The following is a 10215-nucleotide window of genomic DNA, read 5'->3' as shown; positions in this document are numbered from 1 at the left end:
ATTGTTCTTCCTCTGTCAACCATGGTTACCTGCAAGGAAACACATGCCGTCATCATTGCTTTGCACAAAAAGGGCTTCACAGGCAAGGATATTGCTGCCAGTAAGATTGCACCTAAATCAACCATTTATCGGATCATCAAGAACTTCAAGGAGAGCGGTTAAATTGTTGTGAAGAAGGCTTCAGGGTGCCCAAGAAAGTCCAGCAAGCGCCAGAACCGTCTCCTGAAGTTTATTCAGCTGCGGGATCGGGGCACCACCAGTGCAGAGCTTGCTCAGGAATGGCAGCAGGCAGGTGTGAGTGCATCTGCACGCACAGTGAGGCAAAGACTTTTGGAGGATGGCCTGGTGTCATGAAGGGCAGCAAAGAAGCCACTTCTCTCCAGGAAAAACATCAGGGACAGACTGATATTCTGCAAAAGGTACAGGGATTGGACTGCTGAGGACTGGGGTAAAGTCATTTTCTCTGATGAATCCCCTTTCCGATTGTTTGGGACATCCGGAAAAAAGCTTGTCCGGAGAAGACAAGGTGAGCGCTACCATCAGTCCTGTGTCATGCCAACAGTAAAGCATCCTGAGACCATTCATGTGTGGGGTTGCTTCTCAGCCAAGGGAGTGGGTTCACTCACAATTTTGCCTAAGAACACAGCCATGAATAAAGAATGGTACCAACACATCCTCTGAGAGCAACTTCTCCCAACCATCCAGGAACAGTTTGGTGATGAACAATGCCTTTTCCAGCATGATGGAGCACCTTGCCATAAGGCAAAAGTGATAACTAAGTGGTTCGGGGAACAAAACATCGATATTTTTGGTCCATGGCCAGGAAACTCCCCAGACCTTAATCCCATTGAGAACTTGTGGTCAATCCTCAAGAGTCGGGTGGACAAACAAAAACTCACAAATTCTGACAAACTCCAAGCATTGATTATGCAAGAATGGGCTGCCATCAGTCAGGATGTGGCCCAGAAGTTAATTGACAGCATGCCAGGGCGGATTGCAGAGGTCCTGAAAAGAAGGGTCAACACTGCAAATATTGACTCTTTTGCATCAACTTCATGTAATTGTCAATAAAAGCCTTTGACGCGTATGAAATGCTTGTAATTATACTTCAGTATTCCATAGTAACATCTGACAAAAAATATCTGAAGACACTGAGGCAGCAGACTTTGTGGAAATTAATATTTGTGTCATTCTCAAAACTTTTGGCCACGATTGTATGTGCGGGCAATGATGGAACAACATTTAAAACTTATGATTCGTGATCATGTTCGTCTCGGTTCGCTGTAACCAACAAAGTAATGTAGAGTACCAGGAGTGAAAGATGTTTGTTTTTTCTGTGAATGTTGGAGTTTATGAAAGTGCAATGGGTGTTATCAAGCCACCATAGACTTTGAGTTTGGACGCAAATTGGAAAACAATTCAGCAGCGTTTAAAAAAAAGTTTTTTTGCTGTACATGTCCGCCATTGGAGTTACAAAAAGGAGCCAGATGAACGTTGCTCTCCTGCTCACCATAGATACACACGGTGAGGCGTGGCTTACCGTGACCGCCCCTTTGGGACAGCTTTACTGTCATAGCAGGTCAGTATTATGGGACAGCTTTACTGTCATAGCAGGTCAGTATTATGGGACAGCTGGCTGTAGTCCACTGCTTCATCGTCAAAAGAAACCCATCTGGTTCAGCCAGGCCAGTCCAATTGCTCAGCTTTCCGAAAGTATTCACCTGAATCTAAGTCAAGCCTGAATAATGTTCTATTTCATATTTTTATGGTGGGCGTGCAACACAGAAGTATATAATTGATTATATCTCCAATTTACAACAACGGATATTGAAGTGAAACATGGTCGGGGCCTCCCGAGTGGCGCAGCGGTCTAAGACACTGCATCGCAGTGCTTGAGGTGTCACTACAGACTCGGGTTCAATCCAAGGCTGTGTCACAGCCGGCCGTGACCAGAAGACCCATGAGGCGGCGCACAAATGTTCCAGCATAGTCCGGGTTAGGGGAGGGTTTGGCCGGCCGGATTCACAGAACAGCGCAAACTGGCTCTAACCAAAATTAAGAGGAGTGGGAGGCCCCGGTGCACAACTGAGCAAGAGGACAAGTACATTAGAGTGTCTAGTTTGAGAAACAGACGCCTCACAAGTCCTCAACTGTCAGCTTCATTAAATAGTACCCGAAAAACACCAGTCTCAACGTCAACAGTGAAGAGGTGACTGCACGATGCTGGCCTTCTAGGCAGAGTTGCAAAGAAAAAGCCATATCTCAGACTGGCCAATAAAAAAAAAAAATTAAGATGGGCAAAAGAACACAGACACTGGACAGAGGAACTTTGCCTAGAAGGCCAGCATCCCGGAGTCGCTTCTTCGCTGTTGACATTGAAACTGGTGTTTTGTGGGTACTATTCAATGAAGCTGACAGTTGAGGACTTCTGAGGCATCTGTTTCTCAAACTAGACACTCTAAGGTACTTTGCCTCTTTCTATTCTGGTTAGAGCCAGTTTGTGCTGTTCTGTGAAGGGATTAGTGCACAGCGTTGTAATAGCCTTCATTTCTCAGAACAAGAATAGACTGACGCGTTTCAGAAGAAAGTTCTTTGTTTCTGGCCATTTTGACCCTGTAATTGAACCCACAAATGCTGATGCTCCAGATACTCAACTAGTCTAAAGAAAGACAGTTGTATTGCTTCTCTAAAGGAGATGGACAGCATTGTTAGAGGAAGATGGAGAGTTTTATTAGAAGAGATGGAGAGTATTAATAGTGGAGGTGGAGAGTATCAGTGGAGGTGGAGAGTATCAGTGGAGGTGGAGAGTATCAGTGGAGGTGGAGAGAATTAGTGGAGGTGGAGAGTATTAATAGTGGAGGTGGAGAGTATTAGTGGAGGTGGAGAGTATTAATAGTGGAGGTGGAGAGTATTAGTGGAGGTGGAGAGTATCAGTGGAGGTGGAGAGAATTAGTGGAGGTGGAGAGTATTAATAGTGGAGGTGGAGAGTATTAATAGTGGAGGTGGAGAGTATTAGTGGAGGTGGAGAGTATTAATAGTGGAGGTGGAGAGTATTAGTGGAGACAGAGAGTATTAATAGTGGATGTGGAGAGTATTAGTGGAGACGGAGAGTATTAGAGGAGGCGGAGAGTATTAGAGGAGGCGGAGAGTATTAGAGGAGGCGGAGAGTATTAGAGGAGGTGGAGAGTATTAGTGGATGTGGAGAGTATTAGTGGAGGTGGAGAGTATTAGTGGATGAGAAGGAGAGCATTGTTAGAGGAGGTGGAGAGTATTATTGGAGGAAAGGTGGGGAAATTCTAATTACTCTCCTCCCTCGTGACACAAACTGACCATTGACGCATCTCCCTCCTTAGAGCTCAATGTGGTTATGTAACTCTGTGCCCTCCAGCAATCAGGCTAATCCTGCATCCACCTCTCTGATTCAGAGAGGTTGGGTTAACTGTGGAGCACACATTTTGGTTGAATGCATTCAGTTGTACAACTGACTAGGTATCCCCCTTTCCTTCCTCCTTCCTCTGTCTCATCTCTCCTTCCTCCATCTCATCTCTCCTTCCTTCCTCCTCCCTCCATCTCATCTCTCCTTCCTCCTCCCATCATCTCTGCTTCCTCCTCCCTCCATCTCATCTCTCCTCCCTCCATCTCATCTCTCCATCTTATCTCTCCTCCCTCCATCTCATCTCTCCTACCTCCATTCTCATCTCTCCTCCCTCCATCTCATCTCTCCTCCCTCCATTTCATCTCTCCTCCCCCCATCTCATCTCTCCTCCCTCCATCTCATCTCTCCTCCCCCCATCTCATCTCTCCTCCCTCCATCTCATCTCTCCTACCTCCTCCCTCCATCTCATCTCTCCTCCCTCCATCTCATCTCTCCTCCCTCCATCTCATCTCTACTCCCTCCATCTCATCTCTCCTCCCTCCATCTCATCTCTCCTCCCTCCATTTCATCTCTCCTCCCCCCATCTCATCTCTCCTCCCTCCATCTCATCTCTCCTCCCCCCATCTCATCTCTCCTCCCTCCATCTCATCTCTCCTACCTCCTCCCTCCATCTCATCTCTCCTCCCTCCATCTCATCTCTCCTCCCTCCATCTCATCTCTCCTCCACCTCCCTCCATCTCATCTCTCCTCTCTCCATCTCATCCTCCTCCTCCTCCCTCCATCTCATCTCTCCTCCCTCCATCTCATCTCTCCTCCCTCCATCTCATCTCTCCTCCCTCCATCTCATCTCTCCTCCCTCCATCTCATCTCTCTCCCTCCATCTCATCTCTCCTCCCTCCATCTCATCTCTCCTCCCTCCATCTCATCTCTCCCCTCCCCATCTCCATCTCATCTCCTCCCTCCCTCCATCTCATCTCTCCTCCCTCCATCTCATCTCTCCTCCTCCATCCACTCTCCACTCTCCTCCATCTCTCCTACCTCCTCCCTCCATCTCATCTCTCCTCCCTCCATCTCATCTCTCCTCCCTCCATCTCATCTCTCCTACCTCCTCCCTCCATCTCATCTCTCCTCCCCTCCATCTCATCTCTCCTCCTCTCATCTCTCTCTCTCCTCCCTCCATCTCGATCCTCTTCGTCTCATCCTCCTCCCTCCATCTCATCTCTCCTCCCTCCATCTCATCTCTCCTCCCTCCATCTCATCTCTCCTACCTCCTCCCTCCATCTCATCTCTCCTACCTCCTCCCTCCATCTCATCTCTCCTACCTCCTCCCTCCATCTCATCTCTCCTCCCTCCATCTCATCTCTCCTCCCTCCATCTCATCTCTCCTACCTCCTCCCTCCATCTCATCTCTCCTACCTCCTCCCTCCATCTCATCTCTCCTCCCTCCATCTCATCTCTGCTTCCTTCTCCCTCCATCTCATCTCTCCTCCCTCCATCTCATCTCTCCTCCCTCCATCTCATCTCTCCTCCCTCCATCTCATCTCTCCTACCTCCTCCCTCCATCTCATCTCTCCTACCTCCTCCCTCCATCTCATCTCTCCTCCCTCCATCTCATCTCTGCTTCCTCCTCCCTCCATCTCATCTCTCCTCCCTCCATCTCATCTCTCCTCCCTCCATCTCATCTCTCCTCCCTCCATCTCATCTCTCCTCCCTCCATCTCATCTCTCCTACCTCCTCCCTCCATCTCATCTCTCCTCCCTCCATCTCATCTCTGCTTCCTTCTCCCTCCATCTCATCTCTCCTCCCTCCATCTCATCTCTGCTTCCTTCTCCCTCCATCTCATCTCTCCTCCCTCCATCTCATCTCTCCTTCCTCCATCTCATCTCTACTCCCTCCATCTCATCAGGTAACAAAACTGAGGTTCTACTGGAGACCAGCTCTGGCTGTGTAGAAGTCTCTAACACACACACACACACACACACACACACACACACACACACACACACACACACACACACACACACACACACACACACACACACAAACACACACACACACACACACACACACACACACACACACACACACACATACACTCCCTCTCTCTCATCTCACCCCCCCCCCCCCACCCCCCTCGTGTCTCACATACCCCCACTCACTGTGCTGGTTCAAGGTTGACAACATATATCGAGATAAAGAGGAGGCAGCACAGTCTGTGCTCCTTGTCCTTGTGTGGTAACCAGGGACAGACCTGAATCCTAATCACAATTCTGTCCTCGCGGCCGGCTCATCCGAGGTCACAGCAGTGCGTGTGTGTCATCACAATGTGTGATCGATGATCCCATCACAGGACAGTTAACCACTCTCGCGCTGCAGCCAAAAGATGGACAGAATAATGAAGAAATGAAGGAGTGTTTTATACTGTCAACACAGTGATTTACACACATAAACACATAATAAACACATAATACAGATAAATCGCTCATCTTTTTTTTCTCCCTTCCTTTCTCCTGGTTCTGTATCTAAGAAGACAGGAAAAAATTAAATGTTCTACTTCTAGCTCCCTCTGCTTCTCTCCTCTCTCTCTTCTGCCTCTCTCCTCTGTCTCTCTCCTCTGTCTCTCTGCCTCTCTCCTCTGTCTCTCCTCTGTCTCTCTCCTCTGCTTCTCTCCTCTGTCTCTCTCCTCTGTCTCTCTCCTCTGCTTCTCTTCTCTGTCTCTCTCCTCTGTCTGTCTCTCTGCCTCTCTCTTCTGCCTCTCTCCTCTGTCTCTCCTCTGTCTCTCTCCTCTGCTTCTCTCCTCTGTCTCTCTCCTCTGCCTCTCCTCTGTCTCTCCTCTGTCTCTCTCCTCTGCTTCTCTCCTCTGTCTCTCTCCTCTGCTTCTCTCCTCTGTCTCTCCTCTGTCTCTCTCCTCTGCTTCTCTCCTCTGTCTCTCCTCTGTCTCTCTCCTCTGCTTCTCTCCTCTGTCTCTCCTCTGTCTCTCTCCTCTGCCTCTCTCCTCTGTCTCTCCTCTGTCTCTCTCCTCTGCTTCTCTCCTCTGTCTCTCTCCTCTGCTTCTCTCCTCTGTCTCTCCCCTCTGTCTGTCTCTCTGCCTCTCCTCTGTCTCTCTCCTCTGTCTCTCTCCTCTGTCTCTCTCCTCTGCTTCTCTCCTCTGTCTCTCTCCTCTGTCTCTCCTCTGTCTGTCTCTCTGCCTCTCCTCTGTCTCTCTCCTCTGTGTCTCTCCTCTGTCTCTCCTCTGTCTCTCCTCTGTCTCTCTCCTCTGTCTCTCTCCTCTGTCTCTCTCCTCTGTCTCTCTCCTCTGCCTTTCCTCGGTCTCTCTCCTCGGTCTCTCTCCTCTGTCTCTCTCCTCTGTCTCTCTGCTCTCTCTCTCCTCTGTCTCTCTCCTCTGTCTCTCCTCTGTCTCTCTCCTCTGTGTCTCTCCTCTGTCTCTCCTCTGTCTCTCTCCTCTGTCTCTCTCCTCTGTCTCTCCTCTGTCTCTCTCCTCTGTCTCTCTGCTCTCTCTCTCCTCTGTCTCTCTCCTCTGTCTCTCTCCTCTGTCTCTCCTCTGTCTTTCTCCTCTGTCTGTCTATCTGTCTCTCTGCCTCTCCTCTGTCTCTCTCCTCTGTCTATCTGTTTCTCTGCCTCTCCTCTGTCTCTCTCCTCTGTCTATCTGTCTCTCTGCCTCTCCTCTGTCTCTCTGTGGTCATTCTGCTTCAGTGCTCATTGCTGCAGCATTCTGTAATAGAGGAAACCCATCCCCCAACAGAACCATTATGACACACTCTCAATGCCTCTCCCTCCCACTCACTTTTACCCACTCCCCCTCCCTTCCCAACCCTCCATCCTGTCCTGCCCTCTCTCAGCCTCTCTTGCTCTCCCTCCTTTCCAGTCTGTATCTAACCCTCCCCCTCCCCCCCTCCCTCCCCGCTCTCCTCTTTCCGTTTGTGACGGAGAGAATCTCTCCCTGATGCTGATGGTTTTGGGCCTGTACATGTTGTTGTTCATCCAGCCACGGAGAGAAACAGAGAGTCTCTCTTTTGAAATGGTCTATTTCTCCATCACTCCCTCGTTCATTCGGAACCGGATCCCCTCGGCATTTCTAATCTAAATCTGTTCTGATTTCTGGTTGGTAGATCTACATTAAGGGGACAGAACCACAGCAGTCAGCTGCTAGCAGCGGGAAGGTGAACCATCTATAGATTCTTACATTTTGTTTTCATTGCATTCATTGCTGTAACATTGTTTACGTTGCAGAGCTTTATTTCAATCCATTGATAGATGCTTTTAATATTTTCTTCTTCGTTAGATAGAAGTAATTGTTTGAGCATGAGATTATGCGTTCATAATCCTCGGTGTATCTTTGTGTAGAAACCCTTCATACACCACTGTGGTCCGTCTGTCTGTCTCTCTAAATGATTCATTACTGTCTGTCTCTCTAACTGATTCATTACTGTCTGTCTGTCTCTCTAACTGATTCATTACTGTCTGTCTGTCTCTCTATATGATTCATTACTGTCTGTCTGTCTCTCTAACTGATTCATTACTGTCTGTCTGTCTCTCTAACTGATTCATTACTGTCTGTCTGTCTCTCTATATGATTCATTACTGTCTGTCTGTCTCTCTATATGATTCATTACTGTCTGTCTGTCTCTCTAACTGATTCATTACTGTCTGTCTGTCTCTCTAACTGATTCATTACTGTCTGTCTGTCTCTCTAACTGATTCATTACTGTCTGTCTGTCTCTCTAACTGATTCATTACTGTCTGTCTGTCTCTCTTACTGATTCATTACTGTCTGTCTGTCTCTCTAACTGATTCATTACTGTCTGTCTCTCTATATGATTCATTACTGTCTGTCTCTCTAACTGATTCATTACTGTCTGTCTGTCTCTCTAAATGATTCATTACTGTCTGTCTGTCTTACTGATTCATTACTGTCTGTCTGTCTCTCTAAATGATTCATTACTGTCTGTCTGTCTCTCTAACTGATTCATTACTGTCTGTCTGTCTCTCTATATGATGCATTACTGTCTGTCTCTCTATATGATTCATTACTGTCTGTCTGTCTCTCTAAATGATTCATTACTGTCTGTCTGTCTCTCTATATGATTCATTACTGTCTGTCTGTCTCTCTAACTGATTCATTACTGTCTGTCTGTCTCTCTAACTGATTCATTACTGTCTGTCTGTCTCTCTCTCTATATGATTCATTACTGTCTGTCTCTCTATATGATTCATTACTGTCTGTCTGTCTCTGTACTGTATGTCTGTCTCTATGATTTAAGTACTGTCTGTCTGTCTCTGTAATGTCTGTCTGTCTCTGATTTAAGTACTGTCTGTCTCTATGATTTAAGTAATTTCTGTCTGTCTCTATGATTTAAGTACTGTCTGTCTGTCTCTGTAATGTCTGTCTGTCTCTATGATAAATTCATTAAAAATCCTACAATGTGATTTTCTGGAGAAAAAAAATTCTCATTTTGTCTGTCATAGTTGAAGTGTACCTATGATGAAAATTACAGGCCTCTCTCATCTTTTTAAGTGGGAGAACTTGCACAATTGGTGGCTGACTAAATACTTTTTTGCCCCACTGTATATATCAGATACATACAGAACCTTCGGAAAGTATTCAGACCCCTTTGACTTTTTCCACATTTTGTTGTTAGATCTTGAATTTAAAATTGTTTCGATGTAGATTTTTTTTTGTAACTGGCCTACACACAATACCCACATAATGTGAAATTGGAATTATGTTTTTCGAAATGTTTACAAATTAATTAAAAACTGAAATGTCTTGTCAATGGGTATTCAACTGCTTTGTTATGGCAACATTTACCTGGAGCTAACTCTGCAAATAACACTGCTTGGTGACTTGAAAAGTCATAGTCAATCAATCAACAAGAAACAAAAAACGAATGTAAAATATACTGAGCCTGTAAAATGCATATAGGTTCAAACTTTTGTAAAACAGAAAAGTAAAAAATGTATGACAAATAGATATCAAACGGGATGGTCTTCAGAGATAGATGGGAGAGGTTGATGGTAGCTGAAGGATGGGATTAAAAACTAACAAAAGATAAATATTGGAAAACACATTGTCTGTAAAATGTGTATGTACTGTAAATGTGATGTTAAAGTTTTTTTTATTTTGAGTACATTTTTGCAAACATTTCTAAACTGTTTTTGCTTTGTCATTATTGGGGTATTGTATGTAGATTGATTTAGAAACTGTTTTTGTAATACATTTTAGAATAAGGCTGTAACGTAACAAAATGTGGATAAAGGGAAAGGCGTCTGAATACTTTACGAATGCTCTGTATAACCAGGAAGTAGAAGCCTACGTGTTGTTGTCTGTTAGTTTACTCTAATTAGGGGAGGGTGGTAGGGTTAGGGGAACATACTAATGTAAATAAGTCTAAATAAGTAAAAATGTGCTTAACAAGTCACTTAATAAGTTTCATGGACTCACTCTGTGTTCAAAAACAGTGTTTGATATCATTTTGTTACGACTACCTCATCTCTATACCCCACACATACAATTATCTGTAAGGTCCCTCAGTCGAGCAGTGAATTTCAAATACAGATTCAACCACAAAAGGAGATTTTCCAATCAAAGGGCACCTATTGGTAGATAAAAATAAAGAAGAACATTGAATTGAATTGAATATCCCTTTGAGCATGGTGAAGTTATTCATTACACTTTGGATGGTGTATCACTACACACAGTCACTACAAAGATACAGGCGTCCTTCCTGACTCAGTTGCCGGAGAGGAAGGAAACCCCTCAGGGATTTCATCATGAGGCCAAAGATGACTTTAAAACAGTTATGGAGTTGAATGGCTGTTTTTTATTTAAAAAAAATTAT

At 45.6% G+C, this 10215-nt stretch overlaps 1 protein-coding gene across 3 annotated transcripts in view; it reads left to right on the top strand.

The window, feature by feature from the left end:
- The first annotated feature begins 7241 nt into the window (after positions 1-7241).
- The window catches only part of lhfpl4b (LHFPL tetraspan subfamily member 4b), a 15574-nt gene continuing 12600 nt past the window's right edge, over positions 7242-10215 (top strand). The window contains exon 1 of one of the 3 annotated variants that reach the window (XM_071373231.1): positions 7242-7536. The gene's annotated coding sequence lies outside the window, so the exon portion shown is untranslated. The remainder of the gene's footprint in view (positions 7537-10215) is intronic. The other 2 variants (XM_071373229.1, XM_071373230.1) reach the window with 2 other exon arrangements.

This window comes from Salvelinus alpinus, chromosome 28, assembly GCF_045679555.1.
Source record: "Salvelinus alpinus chromosome 28, SLU_Salpinus.1, whole genome shotgun sequence".
NCBI lineage: Eukaryota > Metazoa > Chordata > Actinopteri > Salmoniformes > Salmonidae > Salvelinus > Salvelinus alpinus.
This window is presented reverse-complemented; position numbering and strand designations above follow the sequence as displayed.